This window comes from Ambystoma mexicanum, chromosome 3p (assembly GCF_040938575.1).
Source record: "Ambystoma mexicanum isolate Mex_15411 chromosome 3p, UKY_AmexF1_1, whole genome shotgun sequence".
NCBI classification, from domain to species: domain Eukaryota; kingdom Metazoa; phylum Chordata; class Amphibia; order Caudata; family Ambystomatidae; genus Ambystoma; species Ambystoma mexicanum.
This window is the reverse complement of record NC_090925.1, coordinates 83,471,568-83,487,552: the sequence shown is the minus strand read 5'-3', so window position 1 is coordinate 83,487,552 and position 15,985 is coordinate 83,471,568.

Below are 15,985 nucleotides of genomic sequence, written 5' to 3'. Positions count from 1 at the left end.
CGCTATACTAACCCTACCACTCGAGTAACCAATCCAGAGTGGAGATAGGTTTTTGCTAAACTTTCCAAGTGACGCAAGTAGCGCGTCATACTAAGGTAAAAAGGGCCTGCGAGCCCCACAATTGTGTGTGTGTCAGGACGGACGCGTACGCTCCTTGACCCATCCCTGCCGTTTTGTCTAATAAACAGCAGAGTCACCTTGCTTCTTGCGTGTGTCTCATACTCTATCTCTTTTGGGATATACGGGAGGAGTTGGGGCCTCCCAGCCCGGAGGTCTGCGGACGGTCCGGCCGACCCCGGCAGAATTTCCCCCCGACATTCTCAATCCAACACTAGCATCTGAAGGGCTGCAATAAGATGACAACAGTCCAGTGAAAGAAATCCAAAGCAACTTCTCAATCAAACACTAGCATCTGAAGGGCTGCAACAAGATTGCAAGGAGTCCAGTAATAGAAATCCAAAGCAACTTCTCAAAACAACACTAGCATCTGAAGGGCTGCAACAAGATTTCAAGCAGATCAGTCAGAGAAATCCAAAAGAACTTCTCTAAGCAACACTAACATTTGAAGCACTACAACACGATGTCAAGCAGATCAGTGGAAGAAATCCAAAGCATATTCTGAAACCAACAATGGCAGCTGAAGGGCTGCAACAAGATGTCAAGCAGATCGGTCGAAGAAATCCAAAGCAACTTCTCAAACCAACACTACCATCTGAAAGGCAGAAACAAGATGTCAAGATAATCAATTGAAGCACTCCAAAGCAACTTCTTCAACAAACATTATTATCTGAAGGGCTGCAACAAGATGTCAGGCAGACCAGTCTAGGAAATCCGAAGTGATTTCTCAAAACAACACTAGCATCTGAAGGTCTGCAACAAGATATCAAGTAGATCAATCAAAGAACCCCAATGCAACTTCTCAAACCAACACTACCATCTGAAAGGCTGCAACAAGATGTCAAGCAAATCAATTAAGCACTCCAAAGCAACTTCTCCAACAAACATTATCATCTGAAGTGCAGCAACAAGATGTCAGGCAGAACAGTCTAAGAAATCCAAAGTGACTTCTCCAAACAACACTAGCATCTGAACAGCTGCAACAGGATGTCAAGCGCTCAATCAAAGAACTCCAAAGCAACTTCTCCAACCAACACTAGCAGCAGAAGGGCTGCAACAAGATGTCAAGCAGATCACTCAGAGAAATCCAAAGCAACTTATCAAATCAATACTAGCATCTGAACGGATGCAACAAGATGTCAAGCATATCAGTCTAAGAATTCCAAAGCAAATTTTCCAAACAACACTAGCATCTGAAGGGCTGCAACAAGATTCTTAGCAGTCCAGTCAAAGAAATCCAAAAAAACCTCTCCAAGCAACACTAGTATCTGAAGTGCTGCAACAAGATGTCAAGCAGATCATTCGAAGAAATCCAAAGCATCTTCTCAAACCAACACTGGCAGCTGAAGGGCTGCAACAAGATGTCAAGCCGATCAGTCAAAGAAATCCAAAGCATCTTCTCCAACCAACTCTAGCATCTGAAGGGCTGCAACAAGATGTCAAGCAGATCAGTCCGAGATATCCAAAGCAACTTCTCCAAACAATACTAGCATCTGAACGGCTGCAACAAGATGTAATGGAGTCCAGTCAAATAAATCTAAAGCATCCCCTCAAACCAATACTAGCATCTGAAGGGTTTCAACAAGATGTCAAGCAGATCAGTCAAAGAAATCCCAAAAAACTCTCCAAGCAACACTAGTAACTGAAGTGCTGCAACAAGATGTCAAGCAGATCATTCGAAGAAATCCAAAGCATCTTCTCAAACCAACACTGGCAGCTGAAGGTCTGCAACAAGATGTCAAGCAGATCAGTCCGAGATATCCAAAGCAACTTCTCCAAACAATACTCGCATCTGAAGGGCTGCAACAAGATGTAATGGAGTCCAGTCAAAGAAATCCAAAGCATCCCCTCAAACCAATACTAGCATCTGAAGGGTGTCAACAAGATGCCAAGCAGATCAGTCAAAGAAATCCAAAGCATCTTCTCCAACCAACTCTAGCATCTGAAGGGCTGCAACAAGATGTCAAGCAGATCAGTCCGAGATATCCAAAGCAACTTCTCCAAACAATACTAGCATCTGAACGGCTGCAACAAGATGTAATGGAGTCCAGTCAAATAAATCTAAAGCATCCCCTCAAACCAATACTAGCATCTGAAGGGTTTCAACAAGATGTCAAGCAGATCAGTCAAAGAAATCCCAAAAAACTCTCCAAGCAACACTAGTAACTGAAGTGCTGCAACAAGATGTCAAGCAGATCATTCGAAGAAATCCAAAGCATCTTCTCAAACCAACACTGGCAGCTGAAGGTCTGCAACAAGATGTCAAGCAGATCAGTCCGAGATATCCAAAGCAACTTCTCCAAACAATACTCGCATCTGAAGGGCTGCAACAAGATGTAATGGAGTCCAGTCAAAGAAATCCAAAGCATCTTCTCCAACCAACACTAGCATCTGAAGGGCTGCAACAAAATGTGAAACAGATCAGTCAGAGAGATCCAAAGCAACTTCTCCACCCAACACTAGCAGCTGAAGGGCAATAACAAGATGTCAAGCATAGCAGTCAGAGAAATCCAAAGCAACTTCTACAACCAACACCACCATCTGAAGGGCTGCAACACAATGGTAAGGAGTCCAGTCAAAGAAATGCAAAGCAATTTCTCAATCCAACACTAGCATCTGAAGGGCTGCAACAAGATTTCAAGCAGATCAGTCAGAGAAATCCAAAGCAACTTCTCAACCCAACACTAGCATCTGAAGGGCTGCAACAGGATTTCAAGCAGATCAGTCAGAGAAATCCAAAGGAACTTCTCCAAGCAACACTAACATTTGAAGGGCTGCAACATGATGTAAAGTAGATCAATGGAAGAAATCCAAAGCATATTCTGAAACCAACAATGGCAGCTGAAGGGCTGCAACAAGACGTCAAGCAGATCGGTTCAGGAAATCCAAAGCAACTTCTCAAACCAACACTACCATCTGAAAGGCTGAAACTAGATGTCAAGATAATCAATTGAAGCACTCCAAAGCAACCTCTTCAACAAACATTATTATCTGAAGCGCTGCAACAAGATGTCAGGCAGACCAGTCTAGGAAATCCGAAATGATTTCTCAAAACAACACTAGCATCTGAAGGTCTGCAACAAGATATCAAGTTGATCAATCAAAGAACCCCAAAGCAACTTCTCAAACCAACACTACCATCTGAAAGGCTGCAACAAGATGTCGAGCAGATCAGTAGAGATATCCAAAGCAACTTATGAAATCAATACTAGCATCTGAAGGGCTGCAAAACAAGATGTTAAGCAGATCAGTCAAAGAAATCCAAAAAAAACCTCTCCAAGCAACACTAGTATCTGAAACGCTGCGACAACATGTCAATCATATCAGTCCGAGATATCCAAAGCAACTTCTCAAACCAACACTGGCAGCTGAAGGTCTGCAAAAAGATGTCAAGCAGATCAGTCAAAGAAATCCAAAGCATCTTCTCCAATCAACACTAGCATCCCAAGGGCTGCAACAAGATGTCAAGCAGATCAGTCCGAGATATCCAAAGCAACTTCTCCAAACAATACTAGCATCTGAAGGGCTGCAACAAGATGTAATGGAGTCCAGTCAAAGAAATCCAAAGCATCCCCTCAAGCCAATACTAGGATCTGAAGGGTTGCAACAAGATGTCAAGCAGATCAGTCACAGAAATACAAAGAAACCTCTCCAAGCAACACTGGCATCTGAAGTGCTGCAACAAGATGTCAAGCAGATCAGTCCGAGATATCCAAAGCAACTTCTCAAACCAACACTGGCAGCTGAAGGGCTGCAAAAAGATGTCAAGCAGATCAGTCAAAGAAATCCAAAGCATCTTCTCCAATCAACACTAGCATCCGAAGGGCTGCAACAAGATGTCAAGCAGATCAGTCCGAGATATCCAAAGCAACTTCTCCAAACAATACTAGCATCTGAAGGGCTGCAACAAGATGTAATGGAGTCCAGTCAAAGAAATCCAAAGCATCCCCTCAAACCAATACTAGCATCTGAAGGGTTGCAACAAGATGTCAAGCAGATCAGTCAAAGAAATCCAAAAAAACCTCTCCAAGCAACACTAGTATCTGAAGTGCTGCAACAAGATGTCAAGCAGATCAGTCGAAGAAATCCAAAGCATCTTCTCAAACCAACACTGGCAGCTGAAGGGCTGCAACCAGATTTCAAGCAGATCAGTCAAAGAAATCCAAAGCATCTTCTCCAACCAACACTAGCATCTGAAGGGCTGCAACAAGATGTCAAGCAGATCAGTCCGAGATATCCAAAGCAACTTCTCAAACCAACACTAGCAGCTGAATGGCAATAACAAGATGCCAAGCATAACAGTCAGAGAAATCAAAAGCAACTTCTCCAACCAACACCACAATCTGAAGGGCTGCAACACAATGGTAAGGAGTCCAGTCAAAGAAATCCAAAGCAACCTCTCAATCCAACACTCGCATTTGAAGGGCTGCAACAAGATGGCAAGAAATCCAGTCAAAAAAATCCAATGCAACTTCTCAAACCAACATTAGCATCTGCACGGCTGCAACAAGATGTCAAGCAGATCAGTCAGAGAAATCCAAAGCACTTCTCCATCCCAACACTTATAGCTGAAGGGCAGTAAGATGTCAAGTATAACAGTCAGAGAAATCCAAAGCAACTTCTTCAACCAACACCACCATCTGAAGGGCTGCAACATGATGGCAAGGAGTCCAGTCAAAGAAATCCAAAGCAACTTCTCAATTCAACACTAGCATCTCAAGGGCTGCAATAAGATGTCAACAGTCCAGTCAAAGAAATCCAAAGAAACTCCTCAATCCAACACTAGCATCTGAAGGGCTGCAACAAGATCTGAAGCAGATCAGCCGAAGAAATCCAGAGCAACTTGTCAAACCAACACTAGAATCTGAAGGGCTGCAACAAGATGTCAAGCAGATCAGTGGAATAAATCCAAAGCATATTCTGAAACCAACAATGGCAGCTGAAGGGCTGCAACAAGATGTCAAGCAGATTGGTCGAAGAAATCCAAAGCAACTTCTCCAACAAACATTAACATCTGAAGAGCTGCAACAAGATGTCAGGCAGAACAGTCGAAGAAATCCAAAGTGACTTCTCCAAACAACACTAGCATCTGAACAGCTGCAACGAGATGTCAAGCTCTCATTCAAAGAACTCCAAAGCAACTTCTCCAACCAACACTAGCAGCAGAAGGGCTGCAACAAGATGTCAAGCAGATCACTCAGAGAAATCCAAAGCAACTTATCAAATCAATACTTGCATCTGAAGCACTGCAACAAGATGTCAAGCATATCAGTCTAAGAATTCCAAAGCAAATTTTCCAAACAACACTAGCATCTGAAGGGCAGCAACAAGATTCTAAGCAGTCCAGTTAAAAAATCCAAAGCAACATCTACAAACAAAATTAGCATCTGAAGGGCTGCAACAAGATGTCAAGCAGATAAGTCGGCAAAATCCAAAGTACCTTCTCCAACCAACACTAGCATCGGAAGGGCTGCAAACAAGATGTTGAGCCGTCCAGTCAAATAAATCCAAAACAACTTCTCCAACAAACACTAGCATCTGAAGGGCTGCAACAAGATGTCAAGCAGATCACTCAGAGAAATCCAAAGCAACTTCTCCAAACAATACTAGCATCTGAATGGCTGCAACAAGATGCAATGGAGTCCAGTCAAAGAAATCCAAAGCATACCCTCAAACCAATACTAGCATCTGAAGGGTTTCAACTAGATGTCAAGCAGATCAGTCAAAGAAATCCAAAAAAACCTCTCCAAGCAACACTAGTATCTGAAGTGCTGCAACAAGATGTCAAGCAGATCAGTCGAAGAAATCCAAAGCATCTTCTCAAACCAACACTGGCAACTGAAGGGCTGCAACAAGATGTCAAGCAGATCAGTCAAAGAAATCCAAAGCAACTTATCCAAACAATACTAGCATCTGTACGGCTGCAACAAGATGTAATGGAGTCCAGTCAAAGAAATCCAAAGCATCTCCTCCAACCAACTCTAGCATCTGAAGGGCTGCAACAAGATGTCAAGCAAATCAGTCCGAGATATCCAAAGCAACTTCTCCAAACAATACTAGCATCTGAACGGCTGCAACAAGATGTAATGGAGTCCAGTCAAAGAAACCCAAAGCATCCCCTCAAACCAATACTAGCATCTGAAGGGTTTCAACAAGATGTCAAGCAGATCAGTCAAAGAAATCCAAAAAAACTCTCCAAGCAACACTAGTATCTGAAGTGCTGCAACAAGATGTCAAGCAGATCAGTCGAAGAATCCAAAGCATCTTCTCCAACCAACACTAGCATCTGAAGGGCTGCAACAAGATGTCAAGCAGATCAGTCCGAGATATCCAAAGCAACTTCTCGAAACAATACTAGCATCTGAAGGGCTGCAACAAGATGTAATGGAGTCCAGTCAAAGAAATCCAAAGCATCCTCTCAAACCAATACTAGCATCTGAAGGGTTGCAACAGGATGTCAAGCAGATCAGTCAAAGAAATACAAAGAAACCTCTCCAAGCAACAATGGCATCTGAAGTGCTACAACAAGATGTCAAGCAGATCAGGCGAAGACATCCAAAGCATCTTCTCCAACCAACACTAGCATCTGAAGGGCTGCAACAAGATGTCAAGCAGATCAGTCAGAGAAATCCAAAGCAACTTCTCCACCCAACACTAGCAGCTGAAGGGCAATAACAAGATGTCAAGCATAGCAGTAAGAGAAATCCAAAGCAACTTCTACAACCAACACCACCATCTGAAGGGCTGCCACACAATGGTAAGGAGTCCAGTCAAAGAAATGCAAAGCAATTTCTCAATCCAACACTAGCATCTGAAGGGCTGCAACAAGATTTCAAGCAGATCAGTCAGATAAATCCAAAGCAACTTCTCAATCCAACACTAGCATCTGAAGGGCTGCAACAAGATTTCAAGCAGATCAGTCAGAGAAATCCAAAGGAACTTCACCAAGCAACACTAACATTTGAAGGGCTGCAACATGATGTAAAGTATATCAATGGAAGAAATCCAAAGCATATTCTGAAACCAACAATGGCAGCTGAAGGGCTGCACCAAGACTTCAAGCAGATCGGTTCAAGAAATCCAAAGCAACTTCTCAAACCAACACTACCATCTGAAAGGCTCAAACTAGATGTCAAGATAATCAATTGAAGCACTCCAAAGCAACTTCTTCAACAAACATTATTATCTGAAGGGCTGCAACAAGATGTCAGGCAGACCAGTCTAGGAAATCCGAAATGATTTCTCAAAACAACACTAGCATCTGAAGGTCTGCAACAAGATATCAAGTTGATCAATCAAAGAACCCCAAAGCAACTTCTCAAACCAACACTACCATCTGAAAGGCTGCAACAAGATGTCAAGCAGTTCAGTAGAGTTTTCCAAAGCAACTTCTCAAACCAACACTACCATCTGAAAGGGTGCAACAAGATGTCAAGCAGATCATTCGAGATATCCAAAGCAACTTCTCCAAACAATACTAGCATCTGAAGGGCTGCAACAAGATGTAATGGAGTCCAGTCTAAGAAATCCAAAGTATCCCCTCAAACTAATACTAGCATCTGAAGGGTTGCAACAAGATGTCAAGCAGATCAGTCAAAGACATACAAAGAAACCTCTCCAAGCAACACTGGCATCTGAAGTGCTGCAACAAGATGTCAAGCAGATCAGGCGAAGACATCCAAAGCATCTTCTCCAACCAACACTAGCATCTGAAGGGCTGCAACAAGATGTCAAGCAGATCAGTCAGAGAAATCCAAAGCAACTTCTCCACCCAACACTAGCAGCTGAAGGGCAATAACAAGATGTCAAGCATAGCAGTAAGAGAAATCCAAAGCAACTTCTACAACCAACACCACCATCTGAAGGGCTGCCACACAATGGTAAGGAGTCCAGTCAAAGAAATGCAAAGCAATTTCTCAATCCAACACTAGCATCTGAAGGGCTGCAACAAGATTTCAAGCAGATCAGTCAGATAAATCCAAAGCAACTTCTCAATCCAACACTAGCATCTGAAGGGCTGCAACAAGATTTCAAGCAGATCAGTCAGAGAAATCCAAAGGAACTTCACCAAGCAACACTAACATTTGAAGGGCTGCAACATGATGTAAAGTATATCAATGGAAGAAATCCAAAGCATATTCTGAAACCAACAATGGCAGCTGAAGGGCTGCACCAAGACTTCAAGCAGATCGATTCAAGAAATCCAAAGCAACTTCTCAAACCAACACTACCATCTGAAAGGCTCAAACTAGATGTCAAGATAATCAATTGAAGCACTCCAAAGCAACTTCTTCAACAAACATTATTATCTGAAGGGCTGCAACAAGATGTCAGGCAGACCAGTCTAGGAAATCCGAAATGATTTCTCAAAACAACACTAGCATCTGAAGGTCTGCAACAAGATATCAAGTTGATCAATCAAAGAACCCCAAAGCAACTTCTCAAACCAACACTACCATCTGAAAGGCTGCAACAAGATGTCAAGCAGTTCAGTAGAGTTTTCCAAAGCAACTTCTCAAACCAACACTACCATCTGAAAGGGTGCAACAAGATGTCAAGCAGATCATTCGAGATATCCAAAGCAACTTCTCCAAACAATACTAGCATCTGAAGGGCTGCAACAAGATGTAATGGAGTCCAGTCTAAGAAATCCAAAGTATCCCCTCAAACTAATACTAGCATCTGAAGGGTTGCAACAAGATGTCAAGCAGATCAGTCAAAGACATACAAAGAAACCTCTCCAAGCAACACTGGCATCTGAAGTGCTGCAACAAGATGTCAAGCAGATCAGTCGAAGAAATCCAAAGCATCTTCTCCAACCAACACTAGCATCTGAAGGGCTGCAACAAGATGTCAAGCAGATCAGTCCGAGAAATCTAAAGCAACTTCTCAAACCAACAATAGCATCTGAACGGCTGCAACATGATGTCAAGCAGATCAGTCTGAGAAATCCAAAGCAACTTCTCCACCCAACACTAGCAGCTGAAGGGCAATAACAAGATGTCAAGCATAGCAGTCAGAGAAATCCAAAGCAACTTCTACAACCAACACCACCATCTGAAGGGCTGCAACAAGATGTCAACAGTCCAGTCAAAGAAATCCAAAGCAACTTCTCAATCCAACACTAGCATCTGAAGTGCTGCAACAAGATGGCAAGGAGTCCAGTAATAGAAATCCAAAGCAAAACAACACTAACATTTGAAGGGCTGCAACACGATGTCAAGCAGATCAGTAGAAGAAATCCAAAGCATATTCTGAAACCAACAATGGCAGCTGAAGGGCTGCAACAAGATGTCAAGCAGATCGGTCGAAGAAATCCAAAGCAACTTCTCAAACCAACACTACCATCTGAAAGGCTGCAACAAAATGTCAGGCAGAACAGTCTAAGAAATCCAAAGTGACTTCTCCAAACAATACTACATCTGAAGGGCTGCAACAAGATGTAATGGAGTCCAGTCAAAGAAATCCAAGCATCCCCTCAAACCAATACTAGCATCTGAAGGGTTGCAACAAGATGTCAAGCAGATTAGTCAAAGAAATCCAAAAAAACCTCTCCAAGCAACACTAGTATCTGAAGTGCTGCAAAAAGATGTCAAGCAGATCAGTCGAAGAAATCCAAAGCATCTTCTCAAACCAACACTGGCAGCTGAAGGGCTGCAACCAGATTTCAAGCAAATCAATTGAAGAACTCCAAAGCAACTTCTCCAAAAAACATTATCATCTGAAGGGCTGCAACAAGATGTCAGGCAGAACAGTCTAAGAAATCCAAAGTGACTTCTCCAAACAACACTAGCATCTGAACAGCTGCAACGAGATGTCAAGCTCTCATTCAAAGAACTCCAAAGCAACTTCTCCAACCAACACTAGCAGCTGAAGGGCTGCAACAAGATGTCAAGCACATCAGTCTAAGAATTCCAAAGTGAATTTTCCAAACAGCACTAGCATCTGAAGGGCTGCAACAAGATTCTAAGGAGTCCAGTCAAAGAAATCCAAAGCAACTTCTATAAACAAAACTAGCATCTGAAGGGCTGCAACAAGATGTCAAGTAGATAAGTTGGCAAACTCCAAAGCAACTTCTCCAACCAACACTAGCATCGGAAGGGCTGCAACAAGATGCAATGGAGTCCAGTCAAAGAAATCCAAAGCATCCCCTCAAACCAATACTAGCATCTGAAGGGTTGCAACAAGATGTCAAGCAGATCAGTCGAAGAAATCCAAAGCATCTTCTCCAACCAACTCCAGCATCTGAAGGGCTGCAACAAGATGTCAAGCAGATCAGTCCGAGATATCCAAAGCAACTTCTCCAAACAAAACTAGCATCTGAACGGCTGCAACAAGATGTCGTAGAGTCCAGTCAAAGAAATCCAAATCATCCCCTCAAACCAATACTAGCATCTGAAAGGTTTCAACAAGATGTCAAGCAGATCAGTCAAAGAAATCCAAAGCAACTTCTCCAACCATCACTAGCAGTTGGAGAGCTGCAACAAGATTTCAAACAGATCAGTCGACGAAATCCAAAGCATCTTCTCAAACCAACACTGGCAGCTGAAGAGCTGCAACAAGATGTCAAGCAGATCAGTCCAAGAAATCCAAAGCATCTTCTCCAACCAACACTAGCATCTGAAGGGCTGCAACAAGATGTGAAGCAGATCAGTCCGAGATATCCAAAGCAACTTCTCCAAACAAAACTAGCATCTGAAGGGCTGCAACAAGATGTAATGGAGTCCAGTCAAAGAAATCCAAAGCATCCCCTCAAGCCAATACTAGCATCTGAAGGGTTGCAACAAGATGTCAAGCAGATCAGTCACAGAAATACAAAGAAACCTCTCCAAGCAACACTGGCATCTGAAGTGCTGCAACAAGATGTCAAGCAGATCAGTCGAAGAAATCCAAAGCATCTTCTCCAACCAACACTAGCATCTGAAGGGCTGCAACAAGATATCAAGCAGATTAGCCCGAGAAATCTAAAGCAACTTCTCAAACCAACAATAGCATCATGGAACGCCGGCGTAAATAGCATGAGACACCTAACACTGAAGTACAAAGCAACAAGGCAAGAAAAGCCCATTTACAATACCAACTAAAAACATAAATTCTCTGCATACAGCTTTAAAACACTAAATAAACACAACCACATCCCTGCACAGCATTTTACATGCACTTCTCTACACCACAACAACAATACAAACCACACATAGTCATGCACAACAGCACATGGGACTCTACCGATCCAAAAATCAAACCCATGCTGACCAAACAGTGTTGACCAAACTGAAGCTGTCAACAGAACAGCACAACTCTCGCTGTACATTTCCCACTATACCCTACTAACCCATCTCGCCCTCTTGCCTTTCAAATCCGCCAGAGCACCAGGGGACCACTACAGTGGTGATAGTATGCAGTATAAATATCCTTTAACATTAACATCTTGGTGCACCATAATTAATTATATCACTGCCACCTTCCTCTTCCTTGTCTCAGTACCCCATTACTAATCCTTTACATTAAACAGACCTGTTGGGTATTTTGTGGATATTTGGGGCTTTGCGGTATTTTCTTACCGCCAAAGTACCTTTAGCAATAATCACTCTCTGTATTCATATTGGGTCACACATGACAATAATACATTGCATTATTTCAGAATTCAGACCTATTTAGATGATATGCGCGGTAGTTTGCGTGGTCGGTTGGTATAGTGGTTGGTTTATTTGTGGCCCCAATATCCAACATCCCTTGTTTTTTATCTAGATTATTCTTGATCACTAGAGAGACCTCAGGCCTACATTTTAGGGATACCACATTTTCAGTGTTAGTGTTGTGTGCCACCATGGGCTATTGTGGTATTTTGTGGTAATTTCCACTACCTTATATACGGTAGGGAACTATGTCCAGAGAGTCTCTCTTCCCGTTGACTCATGTACCTCCAACAGGCTATGCTACAAACAGTCACTCACAACTGTCCATACTGAATCGAATCATGCACACATCTGCTTTAAAATGACAATTGCACTGTTTAAAAATCTATCCACGTTTAAACCTTTCCCCATGCAAAATGAAAGAGAGAAATAATACACACTAGCTATCTGTTTTCAAATATTTTTGTATTATAGAAATTTCTTTTAAACACAATTTAACTTTTTTTACAGAAATAAATGAAATGGTACAACATTATTTGTGATAAAATGAACAGAGAGCCGCGAGAATATATTCAATTGGTAAGATTAAATATGCTGATAAGAGACTGAGACTCCCTCGAATACACTGACTGAACAGTTTCGCACACTTTCGCACAGCTCCCACTCGCTTCTGTAATTACCTTATCTGTTCAGCATGAGTTTTCATTCTGAATTTGGCTCCCTTGAAGATCAACCCCAGTGAGAACAAGTGTCTGCCGTTCTCAAACCGGGGTTATTGCCTGGAACTCTCAGCTTTTGCAGCAGGAATGCCCCAGCCAGGAAAGAGATCCTTCTCCCAGCTCTGCCAGATGTCGCCTCCTTCCCCCTCTTCTCAAGCTTCTCCAGCAAAGTTCTAATCACAGCCTCTAGCATGATACTTGCTATGACGCTGCTCCAATCAGAATCAATCATGTCATCTCCTCCCTCACTACACAATGTCTCACTTCTACAGTGGCAATTGTAACAAACTGATTTCCTGTTCCTTCGAGCTCTTTGCTTCCTGTAGTTATGTGGACAGAGCAGCAGAGAAAAAAATGAATGTGCGTTTAAAAGTTCACTTTCAGAGTAGGCCTAATTCTGCAGTGGAGACACATTTTTATTAGTGGGTTATGTTAAATGAAGTTTTATTAGTCAGGTTAGCTGTTAATAAGGTTAGTTATTAATTTTCAAAAGTGTCTCTTGCAACATAGGCATTTCAGGTGAAAAATAGTGTGCATTTTGAATGTGCAAATGTGTGCTTTTAACTGTAAAAATGGATTTGCATCTTACATGTAAAAATCGTTTTTGACTGAATAGCCTGTCTTTTTTTTTTTTTTTTTTTTTTTTTTTTGTATTTGGTTTATTGAAGTAAAAACCTTTACAAATCGATTTAACATAAGAATAAAAATTCTAAACACCAATAATTTAAGACATATCATAGCACCTTAACAGTTAAAAGAAAAGAAGGCTTATCCAAACAAACAAACTTTGACGTCATTTTGAATTAGCAAGAAAAGGATAATACCGAATTTCCATTTGATTAATAAAACTAGAAAATTGAGAAATGCAATTTGAAAGGGAATAGAGACATAAGCCCTATCAAAAGAGTTCTGAGACAACATCCAATAAATATCCAATTAGCATTCAAGGAGTAAGATTACAGTTCAGGACTTTATGTGATTACCAAGAGGTCATAATAATACCATTTGATATAATTATGTTAAATGTTCGTTCTCACCCATCTACCCGATCTACTAATAGAATTTGCTTGTTTTTTTTTTTTTGTTTTTTTTTGTTTGGCCTACAAATCTTCTGCCAACTTCGATTCTATTACTGCCAGCAAGTTAGTTAGGCGGAGAGTAAGATTCTGACTGAAACCTTCCATACAGCGTTTCCATAAGAGTTCCTTTGTGATTGCACAATTAGAGTAAAACTACTCAAAAAATTGAATACGAAGGTCTTCAAAAAGTGGACAGCTAATCACTAAGTGTTTAAGAGTTTCACGTACTATGCAGTTTCTACAGAAACGGCAACTAGTATCAGAGTTACTATTTAGATAACCAGTCCAGTGTTTGAGTCGTTCGCGGGTATGAAATTGGTTGAATCGAAAGCGCATATAAGTATTTCTTGAGCGAGCTGAAGGGAACTGTAAGAGATATTTTATACGGGTTCCCCATCTACCGCGAACTTCATTGTATTCTTTGAAGGAGGAATAGCCTGTCTTTACTTATATGTCCATGTTACTCTGGCAACACATATAGCAATGCACCACACCCATGTAGTGGTGCTGCATAAAAATTGCTACCTGTGCAGTAGTGCTGTACTCTGTGCTGTAACACGCCAAATATCCTTACATACCCTCCTTTTGTTTTTAGAACTTGGCTACGATCCAAGCCAATTCCTAAAAACAACTTGTTCTTTTTCTTCTTTTAAAATGCATGTGTATTGGGATATCTTTCTCTTCCTGACGTAGCTACTAAAATCAGTAACATTTTCATTTTTACTGATAGCACAATCAACCATCCACCCATGATTAGCACCAGGACAGCCAAACCCACTATTGAGCGTTCCCCCCAGGTTCCCCAATTAAATCTTTCCACTTCTATTATCCCCAGATTACTAATTGTAATATTGTTTTTTCTCAAATTCATTTTTATAACATGTCTTTCTTTGTGATTCAATAAATATTCCACATCCGGATCTATTGGAAAAGTATCCCTTTGAAAAAAATCGATATTTTCCACTTTGCTTTCCCAAACATTGTTTGTTACATGAAACAATGTTAACCCCCCAATTGACACAATTGTATCCTTTGGAACCTGTAAATAAAAAACATTATATTTCACCAGTTTAACCACATATGCTCCATGGTTTAAATGTACTACCGTCATGTTCTTTAAACAGGTGCTGACCAACCATTTACCTCTGACCATCTTAGCCTGTGCCAGTTCTTCACTCCCCATATTGCTAATAATCACTTCACATCCTTCTGATATACTTGGGTCAGATTTCAAACCACAAATAGCATCTGTGGCATCAGGAACAAACGGTTTACATGGACACATATAATTTTGTTCTTTAAATTTGACACATGTTTCCAGGTTTGGTATTAAATAAACTTCAGGTTCCCATGACTGAAATGCCACCACTTCTGGAGTCTTAATCTTAATAAATTTGTCCTCTTGCCAAAATCCCATGTTGGTTACCCACTTCGTTTGATATATAAGTTCAGGAGTTACATATGGGATGCATAGCAAATCCGATCTCTAGTCTTTCCAAGTCCACGCATAATGGCATTGCATTACCCATTTCAAATGCAATTTTTACCTGTATCATATCAATTTCCCTCCTGGTCAATCTTTCTATCATTTGACGAATAATATCCTGCGAAACAAAATACAAGGGGATATGTCCTTGAATCAATTGTGAAACTGCAGTTTGAACTTCTCTCATATAATTCGTTAATAGTCTATCAACAGGACTCATTATGTTCAATATTTCATTTAAAGTTCTGTCATGCTTAAGTATTATTTTAGTCGCCCGTTGCATCACATCTGCTTGTTCATTTAGAATGATTGCAGTTTCATTTATGAATCTTACTTGTTCATCCAGTCCCCCTCTAATCCCATCTAATGTTTTTTGTATTATTTCTAGGTCAATACTATTATGGCTCCAACTATAGACATTACCAATGATATCGCGAGCATCACCACACCTCTCTTTCCTCTCCTCTTCTTTATGTCTGCTGAATTCACAAATGTTTTCTCCAACTGCATTAATATATCTCTTATTGACTGCTTATTGACTGCTTAGTGTCCTCTTTTCTTATTTCCAGCCACTCTTTAGTCTGTTCAATCTTAATTCCGGTATTGTTCAAATGTTTTTCAATCAAAATCTCAGGATTCAATGGTATGTAGATATTTTGGAAAATCATCCTTCTATCACTCATGATGAATCCTGGTGCTTCTTCCACCGCGATACCAGATGCTGGTCCAGGTTCAATGACAACCTGTGCTTCTGAATTCTTGAAGATCCCTCCAAATATCATCATCATTAACCATATCATTGGTATCATCTTCAATGCTGATCGCTCTGCAGCCTTGGTCTTCACCCCTCTTTGGGGCTTTCCCGGAATCCGTCCACGTGGGCTCCAGGACTCCATCGTCTCCCGTGGCCTCTGATCCCGGAACCTCTGACCAAATAATGTTAATTTT